Here is a 15,847-nt window from a genome sequence, read left to right as displayed (position 1 = left end):
GTGCTCTCGCCTTCCCAGGGATTTCCCTCCTCCAGCTGTGACCCCGCTTCTCCGAGCATTACCAACCTCTCCTTCTCTGTTGATTCTGTCCTGACTATGGACATAAATGTCTTAATAGCAGTCATTTAAAACAACTAAGAGGTGGGCGGCACCTGTGGCTCAAAGTAGGGCGCCGGCCCCATATGCCAGAGGTGGCAGGTTCATACCCAGCCCCGGCCAAAACAAAAAAAAACAACTAAGAGATATTGGCAAGGATGTGGAGAAATCGGGACCCTTGTATATTGGAGTGGGACTACAACATGGTTTAGCCGCTGTGGAAAATAGTTTGGTGGTTCCTCAGAAACTAAGCATAGAATCACCACAGGACCAGAAACTCTACCAGGAGGTATATACCCAAGAGAATTGAAAACAGGTGTTCAAACAAAAACTTGAGCATGAATGTTCCCAGCAGCAATAGTCACAGTCGCCTAAAGGTGGGAGCAGCTCGAGTGTGTCCAGGGATGAGTGCACACATGTGGTACAGCCTGGTCACATGCTGGAATGTTGCTCGGCTAGGAAGAGGCGTGGAGCACTGGTACACAGTATCCCACATGTGAGCCTGGAGAACATTTTGCTCAGTAAAACAAGCCAGACCCAGAAAGCCATGTTTGGTATAGTTTCATTTACACGAAATGCTCAGAACTGGCAACTCTGCCAGGCAGACAGCAGGCAGATCACTGGTGCTTGGGCCACATGGAGGGGAAGCTCGGTGTTTAATGGACATGCAGCTGCCTGCTTGGGGCGACAACAAGGCTTTGGAGCTAGACAGAGGGTGCGTTGCACAACACTCCAGACATACTAAATGTTCGCTTTAAAATGGTTAAACTTGGCTTGGCGCCTGTGGCTCAAGCAGCTAAGGCACTAGCCACATACACCTGAGCTGGTGGGTTCGAACCCAGCCTGCCCGCCAGCCAAACAACAATGACAGGAGCAACCAAAGAAAAAAAAAGTAGCCGGGCATTGTGGCAGGCTCCTGTAGTCCCAGCTACTTGGGAGGCAGAGGCAGGAGAATCGCTTGAGCCTAGGAATTGGAGGTTGCTGTGAGCTGTGATGCCACAGCACTCTACCCAGGGTGACAGCTTGAGGCTCTGTCTCAAAAAAAATGGTTAAACTTATGGTATGTGATGTCAACTCAATTTAAAAAACAAAAACTTTCTTTGATCCCACAGCCTCCTGTTACCACCCCATTTCCCTGCATCGAGACACAGCAAACCGTCCCAGAGAGAATTCACTGCAACCACTGGGCCACCTCCATTCTCCCCTCAGACCCTGCTGACAGGGCCTGTGACTCCCCACACCACTGCAATGCTCTTTTTTTTTTTTTTTTTTTGAGACAGAGTCTCATTTTGTCACCCTCAGTAAAGTGCCGTGGCATTATAGCTCACAGCAACTGCTAACTGTTGGGCTTAAGCGAGTCTCTTGTCTCAGCCTCCCGAGTAGCTAGGACTACAGGCACCTGCCACAACGCCCGATTATTTTTAGAGATGGGGATCTTGCTCTTGCTCAGGCTGGTCTCAAACTCATGAGCTCAGGCAATCCACCCACCTCGGCCTCCCAGAGTGCTAGGATTACAGGTGTGAGCTACCACTCCAGGCCCTTCGCCACAATGCTCTTAATGAACTGTGATGATCCACATCTTGCCAGAGACAACAGTCAACTCCCTATAGCCTCCCGGCAGCTTTAAGGGGATTGGCCACTCCTCTTTTTTCCAGGTTCTTCTTTCTAGAAGCTTCCTTTCCTGACATCCAGCCACCACATCACCCTTGCCTGCCAGACCTCTCATGGTGAAGCATCCTGGGGCATAACACGAAGTCCTCTTCTCTTCTCTGGCCACGGTCCATGTATAAGTTCATCTAGAAGTGGCCTTGAAACATTCAAATCTATCCCTCTGGTGCAGACGGACCCCAGCCCTGAGACCCTAACTCATGACCACACGTTGGGGCAGTGCCCTCACTTGGCTAAGCTGCTCTCAAATGCAGCAGGTCCCAAACTGAACTTCCGCTGTCCCTGCCCACATCACCTCCACTCCCCTACCTCCACCAATTTCAGCACCAGCCCCACATGCTTCTGTTTGGCGGCATCTCCAGTGACTCCCCATGGCACAGCCAGGCACTGCTGCCCCTCATGGAGCCCCCTCAGAATTCGGTTCCAGTCTTCCCTGTGCTCAGACATTCCTCCTGGCTTAGCAGTGTGGCTGAGGCAAAAAGAGCAAGACCTTGGTCATCATCTGGGTTCAAATTCCGGTTCCATTGCCTACCAGCTGTGCTACTTCTCAGAGACGAGGCCACGCCTGCCTCTCCAGGTCCTCCACCTCCGCCTTCCTATCTCCCAAGCACCTGTGCATCTCCAGGGCCTTTGCACCTACTATTCCTTATGCCCAGGAAACTCTTCAGAACTACTACAGCCTGCTCGCTTTCACCCTTCAGGCCTTGCTTCCTTGGGAATGCTTCCCTCAGCACCCTGCTTAACAGAGCCCACCCCACCCCAGTGTCTCCTCCCTCCTCCCTCTCACTCCGTCCGCTCTTCTCCTTCTCTCTCATTACCTTTTTTATCTCACTTGTCAATTGGTTTTCAAATTCCTGTCTCTCTTCCCATCCAGGATTTAACTTCATGGGGACAAGGAACCTGTCCCTTTTCTCCACTGCTGCCTCCCTGGTGCCAAGAACAGCGTCCAGCACCTCCATTAAGTGTAGGCACTTAATGAGGTTTGATTACTGACGCCTGCCTGACCAGAGATGCCAAAATGCTAGTGGAGGCCCCTCCAGCCCTCAGAAACCTCTAGTGAGAGCACATAGCCTCGCTCCTGCCACAGTGGGTCAGGCCCAGCCTTAGACCTTGAGTCTGACAAATAGGTAAACCATCTAGGAATGTTATGGGGCGAGATAAGGCCCACCAACTCAAATGAGAATTTCAAAAAGGAGTCTTTTATTAACCACGGGGCTGTCTCAACAAAGTCTAAGGCAGACTAAGTGAGAGAGCATTGGGGGGGTTTGAAGTTGGGGGTTTTCTAGTCTGAACGTTGGCAAAGGGCTAAACAGGTGGGCTGAATGTTAGCAATTAGAAGCAAAAAGCAAGCACAGGGTCACGATGACCCCTTTTACAGACGGGAACCTTGCAATGTAGCCGTTTAGTCAACAGGGAACATAAAGGGCAGTTAGAGAACAGTAAGGTAACATAATGCAGATCTAGCAACTGATGGATAAGTAAAACAATTTGTCACAGCACTAAGCTCCTTAACTCTTATCATGACAGTACTTGGCCCATTCCTTCTTATCTTGTTGACACCCAGCTGACACCTATGAGGCTGCTGGAACCCACCTCAGGAAGTATCACTGCATGGCACCTCTGAAAGCCCCATGAGTCTGGTGGTAAGCACTGAGTTTCCTTTGGGGTGGAGCTGGGGGTGGGACCCCTCCTGAGGCATCTTCTGGGTATTTGCAGAGCCTGGTTCTGCACCTCCCCACTGACCTGATAGGAGACTCCTGCTATCTGCCCATGACATTCCTTCCCTACCTGAGCTTTAACCAGGAATCTATCTGCCAGAAACCTCTGTTATTAAAATAACATAAAGCTTTAGCATCTATAGTAATAAAAATCTAATTTCTATAAGAGTATGGATATTGCCAGAAGTCAAGCAGCCACTGTTCTCTAACTTTCTTACCTGTAGTAACTGCTTACTGCTTGATGTGACCCGTCCTCCCTAACAGGTGCAAGATATGTGACTTCCCCAACTGCTTCTATAGGTAGTAATAACATTGCTATTATAAAGCCTGAGATTGATCTCGAAAATACTTTTCAGTTTCTGCATTTGGGGGGACCCACTGACATTGTCTGGACTGGTGGACAGGTGTGGGGACAGATCCAACAAGCCTTGAGACTCCCTACCAGTAAATCTCCCAACTGAGAAGATAACCTCTGCTTCTTTCCTATGAGTTAATTTATCCCCTGCCAAGCAGCAGACCCAATTCCCTAGCCCTTTGTTTGCCAAACCACTTTAAAAACCTTAGTCCCCTGGGCGGTGACTGTGGCTCCATGAGTAGGGTGCCAGCCCCATACACTAGAGGTAGAGGGTTCAAACCTGGCCCCAACCAAAAACTGCCAAAAAAAAAAAAAACATTTAAAAACCTTAGCCCCCGAATTCTCGGGGAGATGGATTTGAGAAATTTCTCCCATCTCTTCACCTGGTACCTTGCAAAACAAAACTGTTTCTCTACTGTAACCCCTGCTGTCTCAGTATAGATGGGTGGTGGGCAAGGGACCCAGTTGGGCTGTAATGTGCCCAAGTGGCTCCTTTGAACTACGACATTCAGGCCTCTCATCATACCAAGCAATTTTGCTATGGGTCAGTCCTGATATATTTGACATCAAGAAAAACAGTTGAGAATCACATGAGTTCCTTTTGAGAGAGAAAAGCCAATAAATGCTGATGCAGCACTTAAGCTCATCTCAGAATTTCAGCCATCCAACCTGCTTCTCGCTCCTCCTCCAGTTAAGGTTAAGCAGGAGGAACAAGGCCTTGGCACGCGAACTATCCTCGGTTTAAACTCCAACTCTGCCACCAGCCGTGTGGGTGACTTTAGGCAACTCTCTTAACCTCTCTGAGCTCAGCCGCCTTATCTGTGTAGGAATTGTTAAATCGTGACTGAAAAAAATGAGAGCGTACACCCAGTTGAGGTTCTTAAGCCAAGACTTTAAGGATGCACAGGGCAAAGCAAGGGCCTCAAAGTGCCTGTTGTGGGTGGGGCTCTCCACAGGAGAGGTTGCGGAGCTCACATTTAAGGGGAAAGGGGGTGCACAGGAAAAAGAGAGGGGTGAAGGAGGTGAGCAATGAGGTGGCTGGTGGATTCTTCTTACTTGGTACCCAGTAAATCGACATCAGATAAAAAGAAAATTCAAAGAGGGGGGGCAGAGGAAATAGTCGATGTTGTGGGTCTTCTCAGGATGGCGAGAGAGTGATGTGTCTCCCCTTACTCTGCCTCGTGGATATGAACGCATCATCAGCATTGCAGAGTTCAGGCTACATTGCTAAGGTCACAGCTGACATGCTCTTGTTATAGCTGCCATTCATCTTAAAGCATTCTTTATGGTTTTTAGGGCTAAAGGAAATAAGAAATATTTTAACCCAAAATACATTTCTTTGTCACATTTTGAGATGTGATGGGCCAATGGGGTCATACCACAAGGCAGTCTAAGTGGGGAGCCTCATGGTAGGGAGTCTCTGCTAAAGGCAGCTGGGCCCTTCCAATATGATTCGGGGACAGGTCTGCAGAGAGGCTGCCACCCTTAAAGTCTGAATAAGGGTGCCAGGGCTGTCACTCTGAGGCTTATCTGTACAAGACCACCTTGCCAGCCAGCCTTCCTTGTCCCTCCCATACCCAGTCCAAAGAGAAGAATCCTGGTTAGCCATTTATAAGCCCCTTCATTTCTTAAAAGCAGACAACTGCACCTCACGGTTGCAGGCGGGTAAAGGATGGTAGTGCTTGTGTGGCTCGGTTCTCCCTTTCAGCATAATGAATTTGGGGAGTCCTGAGATTTTTATTTTTCCTCTACAGGATGAATAATAATGTGTGGACATAATACCCAACCCCTAGCAGAGACTAGTAAATCGCAGATATTTTTAACTTCCACAAGTCAAATGACTTCAGTGTAGGGTGAAATGCTCAGTATTCACTGCTCCACACAGGACGAGAAAAGAATTTCTCTAAGCCAACATTAGGATATAAAAGTATAAACTTTATTTTGTCTTAGAAAGAGAGAGAGTGAGAGAGGGAAAAGAGAGAAATAGCAGGGAGATGGCCTTGTTAGAAAGGGGGATAGTTCACAGAAAACAGAGGAGGCAAGTTCTGAAACCAAAGAGGAGTTTATTAAGGAAAAGAACCGAAGTGCGGTGTGAACCGGTCAGCTCCGCCCCTTCCCCATTTAATCCTGACAAAGCGAGGGGGACCCCAGGGAAGAATCTCGAATGTAGGAGGCCTCAGACCACTTGCCCTTTTGGGTTGTGAGATTATCAAGATGTCAAAGGTTTACATTCAAAGTGCCATTTTCAGGCCATAGGAAGAGACAGTCCAGTGGAGTCCTGAGGGGAATGGACTGGCAACCGCCCACAGGGTATAGGTGAGGGAGAGGATGAACGGGGCAGGCTCACCATGAGAAGGCAGGATTGACCCCATCTTGCAACCCCCACTTTCTCAAGACCTGTACCTGAGCATGCAGGCCTTGCAGAAATGGGAAGTGTTAAATAAACATACCCTGTGGAGAGAGGGCAGATTAGCCCAGGATGCAGGCCCTTGTAAAACACTATTTGACTCTCTTTATAACTTTTGCGCCTTAGATCTAACTTTGCCTTTTGCTTCTGTAAACTGCTTTGCGTTAGGAATTCCAATCCCCTCCCCAATTGAAAGAAGGGTATAAAAAAAACCTACTTCTGTAATGCAGGGCCGAGAGGTTTTCAGGTATGAACCTGTCTCAGCTGGCCGGCTAATAAGGGACCCCAGACCTAATTTGAACTCAGTGTGTTGGTGTTTTCTCTGTAATTCCATTCGCATTGGGTACAACAACCAGGGGCAGGCAGGGACCCCACAGCTCCCCTGGTGCCAAACAAAAACAGATGGGCTCCATCCCTCAGGCGTCAACGCTATTTATTGACAATGTTCATTTGGGTACAAGTGGGCTAAGATCTAAAGGCTCACAGCAACATTAGGGAGGCAGGCTGAAGGGCAACTGACTTTACAGACAAGTCTTTCTTATTAGGGCACCAAGGACGTGCAGCTCATTACTGGGACTCTCTGCAGTCTCTTCTTTTTATTTTTTTTTTGAGACAGAGTCTCACTTCGTTGCCCTCAGTAGAGTGCTGTGTCATCACAGCTCACAGCAACCTCCAACTCTTGGGCTTAGGAGATTCTCTTGCCTCAGCCTCCCGAGCAGCTGGGACTACAGGCACCCGCCACACGCCCCGCTATTTTTTGTTGCAGTTGTCACTGCTGTTTTAGCTGGCCGGGGCTGGGCTCAAACCCACCACCCTCGGTATATGGGGCCAGCACCCTACCAACTCAGCCACAGGCTCTGCCCTCCACAGGCCTTTCATATCAGGGTGTCAGAGGCTTGTGGTGAAAATGTTGCAGGAAGAGGAGGCCCAACAGAGAGAAAGCCCCCAAACACCACATTTATAAGAGAAAGGGCTGGGCGGCGCCTGTGGCCCAGTGAGTAGGGCGCCGGCCCCATATGCTAAGGGTGGCGGGTTCAGACCCAGCCCCGGCCAAACTGCAACAAAAAAAAATAGCCGGGCGTTGTGGCGGGCACCTGTAGTCCCAGCTGCTCAGGAGGCTGGGGCAAGAGAATCGCATAAGCCCAAGAGTTAGAGGTTGCTGTGAGCCGTGTGACGCCACGGCACTCTACCAAGGGTGGTACAGGGAGACTCTGTCTCTACAAAAAAAAAAAAAAAAAAGAGAGAGAAAGGGCTTTGTTCACCAGCCAGGAGCTTACGGCATAGAAGAATTCCAAATGGCCATGCTCTCTGACTGGCTTGGTCTTTCCCTTTTTATCAACAGTCAAAAAGTTCCACCCCACAGGTACCCTTCTCTTTGGCCAGTTTGAATCAAGTGGGAGATGCTATTCCAGCCCCTACAGAACTACAGGATTTCACAGAACGTGGAAATTTCCAATTCCAGGACGTTAAGTTTACAAATTCCCAAGAGCTGAGTCACCATGGAGAGGACCCCGCAGGTGTATCTTGTGGTCTCCTTGAGAAGACCTGTTCTCCTGGACCTCACCATTCTCTGGTATCCTCTGTCACCTTCTCGGGTGTCCTCTCTCACTGTAAGTATCTTTCTTATGGGTTTATAACTGGGCAGGAGCAGGGACACAAGGAGCCTGTGACATGTCTCTCTTATCTGAGTTGCAACCGCTTGTAACAGACTCTCACAGAATGTTTTTTTCAGATCTAAGATGGAGTTAGCTTGTCCAACTAATAGGAACCAGTGTCCCAGATCTGGGGGTAGTCTTGATCCAGCCTGAGGATTTACAGCAGAGAAGACAGACGGACAAACAAGACTGCCCCCAAATCCCTTCCTCCAAATCACTGAGTCCTGGTGAATTACTGTGCAGTGTCTCACTAGCAGAGCTGCAGCAAGGGTCTCGGGCAGTCCCAGTACTGTGTCAGCACCATTTGTTACACGTGGAAAGGTGGAAGGTGCCACAAAGAGGCAGGCCGAGTAGAGTTAACAGTGGAGATTTACTAAAAGCCTCTGCAAGCAGATGGGCTGCCACCAAAGATGGAAAATGGGGAAGGTGCAGAGTTAGGGCAAGGGGCCTCTTGTAAAGCAGCTCAGGAGGTGGGGGTGTGTTGTGACAGATATCAAAGGTCACCTGCTGGAGACCTTGTAAAAGATCTGAGGGTGATCTGCTGGAAGTCTTCTGTAACCTAGATGGAATGTTTTACCAGAACCAGAAGAGCAAAGAAAGTTCTATTCTCTGCTTAATCAACTAATCAACGTCCAGACCCGCCAGAGCCAGGAGGGACAAACAGGCCTGGCGTGCCAAGGAAAGAAAGAAAGAAGGCCCACAGTTGAGGTCCAGTGGTGGCTGGATTGAAGGGGTGAAGTGGGCAAAAGGCGATTGTAGCTGAATTCACAAGGTATTCTGAGTTCACAAGGTATTCACAAGGTGAATTCTGGGTCCACTTTTCCCTTCCACAAGGTTGAAGACAGACATTTTTCCAGGTATTTTCAGGCTTGAGGCCTGATGTTTATATTCCATTATTTCCCCAGCTTTGCAGGAACAAATTCTAAAGGACAGATTTAGTTAATAGATCTAGTGATTGTAAAAAATTGACATTTCCCTTTGTTCTGGTGGGCTCCTGCATGACTTAGGAAAGGCAACTTTGGGGTGGGGTGGGGTGCTTGCAAGAGAAAAAAAAAAGAAAGCAGGCAGGGAGAGATTAATTTAGTCCCTACTGAAAAACTATGAATTAATCATTTCTCTGTTATTTCTCTATAAAGAGCAACCGTCATTACACTCAGGAAATTTCATCCCAAAACATGATTCCTTGGAATTAAGAATATTTTGAATTAAAGGCCCTTCCAGATTAACAGGCACTTGGAAGGGGCTTTCTCTCTGTTTTTGTAAATGGGACTGACCCATCAAAAAAAATAATTCCCTTTCCGTCTCTGTTATCTCCGTATATTGTAGGAAAATAATCAAGAGTGCAAACAGACCGGGCCCAAATCATTTTAAACATAATACCTGTCTCTCAGGCTAATTGCTAAAGTCAATCTGCTTTTCCCATCCGTTCATTCTCCCCAGTGTCTATTCATCCTCCCTAGCAACCATTTATTGCCTATAAACAGAGTTACCTACACTCCTTATCTTCCCTCCCCTCTAAAAGGCAGGTATAAAAATATCTGGATCCCGGCGGCACCTGTGACTCAAAGGAGTAGGGCACAGGCCCCATATGCAAACCCAGGCTTGGCCAAAAACTGCCAAACAAAAAAAAAAAAATACATATATATCTGGATCCCTTGGGGATACTGAGTACTTACTTTGTGGTTCTCCCTGTGTGTGAATGTAGATAAACCTCTCTTTCTCTCATTAATCTGCCTTAATTGTGAGTTAATCTTTCATTGAACTTTCGGGAGAAAGGGGAAGTTTCCCTTCATCCCCACAATTTCAATCACTCATGAAATTCAAGGTGTCTGTGCTTTTTGAGACAGAGCCTCAAGCTGTCGCCCTGGGTAGAGTGCCGTGGCATCACAGCTCACAGCAACCTTCAAACTCCTGGGCTCAAGCTAGTCTCCTGCCTCTGCCTCCAAGTACCTGGGACTACAGGCGCCTGCCACAACGCCCAGCTATTTTTTGGTTGCAGCCATCATTGTTGTTTGGTGGGCCCAGGCTGGATTCGAACCTGCCAGCTCAGGTGTATGTGGCTGGCGCCTTAGCCACTTGAGCCATAGGCGCTGAGCCTGTAGTTAAATATTTATACTTATTTGAGTATAAATGCGTCTCAGCCTCCTGTTCTGCTTGACTAGAGCTGCCTACCCCAAACACAACAGCCTTTCGTGGCTGAAGGAGCTCAGGAAATCTCACCCTAAAACATGACTCCTTGATATAAAGAGTACTTTGAATTAAAGGCCCTTGGAGAGAGAGGCCTGGGAAGAAAAAAACCAGCCGCACCAAAAGAACAAAAGACTTCCCTTCCCCTCAGGGCTAGCTCAATGTATATTACAGGAAAGAAAATCAAGACTCCAACCAGGCCTGCCCAAATCATTATTATACTTGGCCCTCAGGTTGATTTAATTTGCCAAGAGCATCATTTACAAGTCAGGGTGTTTCTCCACATCTCATTCTCCCACGTATCTCTTCATTCTCCCTAGTAACCCTTTACTGCCTCTAAATGGAATTATCAATGGTCCTCATCTCCGTCCCCTCTAAAATAAGGGCGGACCCCACTGGGAGATAGAGTAATTACTCTGTGACTCTCCCCAAGCTCAAGGTAAATAAATCTCTTTCTCTTCCTTTTTGTGAGTTTGTTGCTGCCCAGCCAGTGCGTTGCCTGCTGTTCAAGAGGAAGCCATGTACTGAGATGTCAGAGTTTACAGCAGAGAAAGAGTTTCTTTTATTTTATTCCACATAGTGCTAAGCCAGGAGATGGGGGGAATTTCTCAAATCTGCCTCCCCAGCAATTTGGAAGATAGGATTTTAAAGATGTGGTGGGGAGGCAATTGGAGTCTGCTAATTGGCTGGGTTCAGGATGGAACCATCAGTCCCTCAGTGTGGACCACTGGCCTAGTGAGTCAGCCAGTCCACTGGAATGCAGGACCAACTTCTTGGGTGGGGGGTCCAAGACCAGTTGAGTCAGTTCCTTGGTACTGAAAGAGGACACCCGAGAAGGGTGAGGTCCAGGAGAACAGGTCTTCTCGAGGAGACCACAAGGATACACCTGCAGGGTCCTCTCCGTTGGTGACTCAGCTCTTGGGAATTTGTAAACTTCCTAGAACTTGGAAATTTCCACGTTCTGTGAAATCCTGTAGTTCTGTAGGGACTAGAATAGCTCATTGGCCAATGAGAAGGGTACCTGTGGGGTAGAACTTTTCGACTGTTGATAAAAAGGGAAATACCAAGCCGTTGGGGAGCACGGCCATTTGTAATTCTATGCTGTAAGCTACTGGCAGGTAAATAAAGCCCTTCCTCTTATAAACGTGGTGTTTGGGTGCTCTTCCTCTCTGTTGGGCCTCATCTTCCTGCAACAGTATGGCCACCAATTCACTGGAATTCAGGACCTGATAGGTATCTCAAAACCTATCCAAGTTTCAAAGAGATGATGTCACCTCTGAACAAATTTAAGAATCTTTATAGCCACTCACTATGTGACTCCAGCATAGCAATATGGACAGTGATTAATTGTTATCATTATTTTTAGCTAGGCCTGTTCCTTCAGAGTTTGGGGGCCCTTGCCCCAGTTCTTGCCTTGTACCTTTTTACTGATTTGCAAGGGTGGTTTCAACTGGATCTTTCATCAAAACTTCTGGGACAAAGGGCAAGTTTCCCTCACGGCCTCATAGCCCAGGGGAGTCTGGACAACTTCATTGTTCTCAGGAGACTAGGCACAGGGCTAGTCAACAGAAAGGCTTCTGGTTAGCTTGGATTTTTTGGACCTGGAAAGGCACATGTACACTAGTTTGCTGACTGCAGCTGTAAGAAAAGAACCACAGATATCTACTTCAGATGGGTGAATGGCTGAGGGGGGGATACAGAGACCAGGGGAACACAGGAGACAGGACAGGTCAGATGACTTGTGTTCTGATGAGGGAGACAGACCCCTAGACAGCTGATGTCAAGGTGAAGGTGACAGTGACAGCCCTAACAGCAGCCAGTCCTGATGAGCGGCCTGCACCGGAGGGTCAGGCCTGCCTGCGGGTTTGCATTTGTCAAGCACCAGGGAACCCTCCCAGGTAAACACCTGTACAGATGAGGAACTGAGGCAAATTGTGAGTGGCAGTGTGCCCAGGAACACACAGAGAGGGAGCTGCTGAACTGGAGCTTGAGCCATGGATGTGTCGAAGCAATGCAAAGAAGGCTTTCTGGAGGTGCTGCTTAACCGAAGAAAAAAAAAAAGGGCAATCCTACTGGGGGATGGCCTGGTAAATTGGATGCTGCTTGAATAGGCAGACATATGGAAGGCTATGGGGAGACTCCAAGTCTAACTTCCCGCTCCCCTATCACTTTGCAGTGCCTGATCACCAGAGACCTCCAACAGGCCAATCCTTCAAACACAGAGTAATTACTCCACATCTTCTGGCAGCAGAAGGTTCTCCGTGGCTTCCTGCCAAATTCTCCTTCAGGGATTCCTCCTCCTCTCCTTCTCACCCCTCTCTGTCAGGTCATCCCCAAGCAGCTCATTCCACCTGTCCGCTGACAGTGTCCACACGTACAGCCCACACTTAACATGCCTACCTGTCTAATAGGAGCTGTGACAGAGGTCATGGCCTGAAACAGAGCAAAATGTTTTATGAGCTATCTCTTTAACACCTCTCAGCTCCTTTTGGGAACAAGAAGCCTGCCCTGCCCAAGGCCAGTAATCAGAGGGAGGGGAGTGTTCTTTGCTCTTTGCTCCACTGGAGATGGTTCAGCAAAACTGTCCGAGCAGAAGTCAGGAGTTAACTTGCCAGAACTGAGGAGAGTCAATCAGCTATCGTTAAACAGCAATACCCTTAAAAGCTTTGTATTTCTGCTTATGGGGAGAAAGGGAACGTTAAGAGTCTGAAATTCTGCTCATTTGCCAGCAAATTGCTAAACAAAATCTTTTCCCTTCTCCTGGAGCCATTTGTCTTAGTTCTTCTGATGGGACCTCAGGGACAAGTGCCAAACTTTCCATAACAGAATTTGGCATCCCTAGTTGGTCCCACCAGTACCCAGTGGAGCAGTAGGGAGCAGCCCTGATTGGAGCCCTGGATCTTCACCAGTTGGAGCAACATCTTTTCGAAGTGAGGGAGGAAAGGACCAGCCCCCGAACCCTGCAGCTGCTGGGCCTGTTTAGCTCCAGGGAGCTCCTGTTTCTCCCTCTCCAAATTAGAAACAGCTCTGACCAACCTGAAACTTTTTGAGGACATCTGGGAAATGTCCAGATGTCTTGGCCATGTATTTGAGTAATTTCCCCAGCATTCACAGGGACCCTTGATTCCACCCATTTTTTTTTGGGGGGGGGGTCTTTGAACCTCTCAGCCCTGTGGCAGGGAATTTGTTTGTGGTACCATTTGAGAGTAGAAGTCGTGATGGAGTGGAATTAGGGATACTGGGGGATTCATCCTCTTTTTGGAGATGTTGGTTCTTGCTAGAATTGGGCCATTATTTGTGCAGTTCCCATCTGAACGTTTCTGGTTATGAGATTCTGGAATGTCAGTCCTAGAAAAGAAGGGAGCAAAGAAACCATGTTGCAGAATTCCTTCATTTACAAATCAGGAAACAAACTCAGAGTGAAATGACTGGCTAGCAGAGTTGGAAGGTGTCTAGAGTCTTTTGAGGCTGACTCCACTCTAGATTCTGAGCACTGGGAATCCTGAGATGACAGGGGCAAAACAGGGTGCTGGAAAGGAAGCACACAGCTGTGTTTGATGTCCCTTATTCATGCATTTGTTTTTTCCTTTATTGATTCGTTGATCTGTTCAGGTGTGTGTTGAGAACCTACTCTGTGTCAGACACACCATGTTCTAGGTATTATGGACTCATAACTGACAAAGCAGAAAGGGTCTGTGCCCACCTGCCTCTCACACACAAGTGGAGCATCAGACACCAAACAATTGCATTCTTAAATTTGTGTTTGGTATGATTGTGGCAAATTCTAGAAAGTGATATGAGTTGGTAGGGGAGGCGATATCAAGAAATTCTAACCTAATTGGACTTGGGACCATTACCTAGGACCCCTGGATGTGGGGTCAGGTGGAACGGTCAATCCAGGCTGGGGGGCTGGCAGCAGGAACTGCAGAGCTGAGAAGAACTGGTATTTCAGGGTCTGGGAGGCCAGTGTGGCTGGATCCACAGACACAGGATTGGGCAAGGCCTACCTTGTGGATAGGTTTAGAGATGTGAGGGCGGCGCCTGTGGCTCAGTCGGTAAGGCGCCGGCCCCATATACCGAGGGTGGCGGGTTCAAACCTGGCCCCGGCCAAACTGCAACCAAAAAATAGCCGGGCGTTGTGGCAGGTGCCTGTAGTACCAGCTACTCGGGAGGCTGAGGCAAGAGAATCGCTTAAGCCCAGGAGTTGGAGGTTGCTGTGAGCTGTGTGAGGCCACGGCACTGTACCGAGGGCCATAAAGTGAGACTCTGTCTCTACAAAAAAAAAAACTTAAGGTTTAGAGATGTGGACTGTACCCCATGAGCAGTGCAATACATTGACAGTTTCTACATTTAAGCAGGGGCTTGGGGATGATCAGGTCAGCTGTTTACGAAGTTCTCTGGCAGCCCCAGGGAACTGGGCTGACAGGGCTGAGGGAGGTGAGAAGGTAGCAACATGATGGAGGCTTAGACCAGGGTGAAGCTACTAATTGCAAAGTACTGGCAAGGAGGCTCCAGGGCTCACAGAGGATAAGCTGTGCTGAGTCCACAGCACCGCAGTGCCTGACCATGGTTGAGACCATGTAGTTACTGTCACCACCAGACCAGGCCACACTCACCCACAGACCACACTGGACAGGTAAATCTTATCCTCTTTCAAAACTCTCCAGAAGTGCCTTGAAGGAAGCCTATGCCTCAGGCAGCAACTGCAGGGACTTTGGCTTCAAAGGTGTGGCGAGGTTGCAGTTCTGATGACTTAGCCATGACCATTGGCATGTTATGTCACCAAACTGAGCCATAATTCCTTTTTGCATAAAAAGCAATTTTATTCTCTTTGCAGGCTGAGTGCTGCAATGAAATAAGATGTGTGTAAAGTCAGACACTGCAGAGCTGCCCTCTAAACTTTGGTTCCCCTGCAACACCCACTCCATGGTAGCACATGCCTCTCTCTCCATCCCTTCCCGCGCTGAGGAATCTCTGAATGCCTAACTCAATTCTCTCCTTTGCCCTGAGCTCCATGGAAACAAAATTTCTGTTCTTGCGGTGGCGCCTGTGGCTCAGTCAATAGGGCGCTGGCCCTATATACTGAGGGTGGTGGGTTCAAACCCAACCCCAGCCAAACTGCAACAAAAAAATAGCCGGGCATTGTAGTGGGCACCTGTAGTCCCAGCTACTCGGGAGGCTGAGGCAAGAGAATCGCCTAAGCCCAAGAGCTGGAGGTTGCTGTGAGCTGTGACACCACGGCACTGTACCAAGGGTGATAAATGAGACTGTCTCTAGAAGAAGAAAAAAATTCTGTTCTTGGTCCTATTATGACTTAACTTGAGGCTGTTGTGGTGGATTATGTTACTGCAGGGAGCAAAGCGTGTCCTGCAGTCACTGGGTAAGTCACTGCTTGCTGTTGTCCCACACTGCCTGCCCAGCCCGTGCTCCCCACCCGGTCCGTCTCTGCCTCATCCTGGACTCTTCCTTCCTACTGACACTGCTTCCCCGCAGCTGCGGCGCGAATCTAGAACACCCCCCACCCTCTGCTCTGCTTGTGTGATCACACTCACCCCTCAAAACTTACCTTCAGTCCTGTCTTTTCCTTTAAATCTACCACAAGATCTTATGGATAAGGGACTATGTTTTATTTTCCTTTCTTTTTTTTTTAATCCTAGCTGTGTACATTAATGCAATCATGGTGTACAATGTGCTGGTTTTATATACAATTTGAAATATTTTCATCAAACTGGTTAACATAGCCTTCACAGCATTTTCTTAG

This window comes from Nycticebus coucang, chromosome 17 (genome assembly GCF_027406575.1).
Source record: "Nycticebus coucang isolate mNycCou1 chromosome 17, mNycCou1.pri, whole genome shotgun sequence".
Classification (NCBI taxonomy): Eukaryota; Metazoa; Chordata; class Mammalia; order Primates; family Lorisidae; genus Nycticebus; species Nycticebus coucang.
This window is presented reverse-complemented; position numbering follows the sequence as displayed.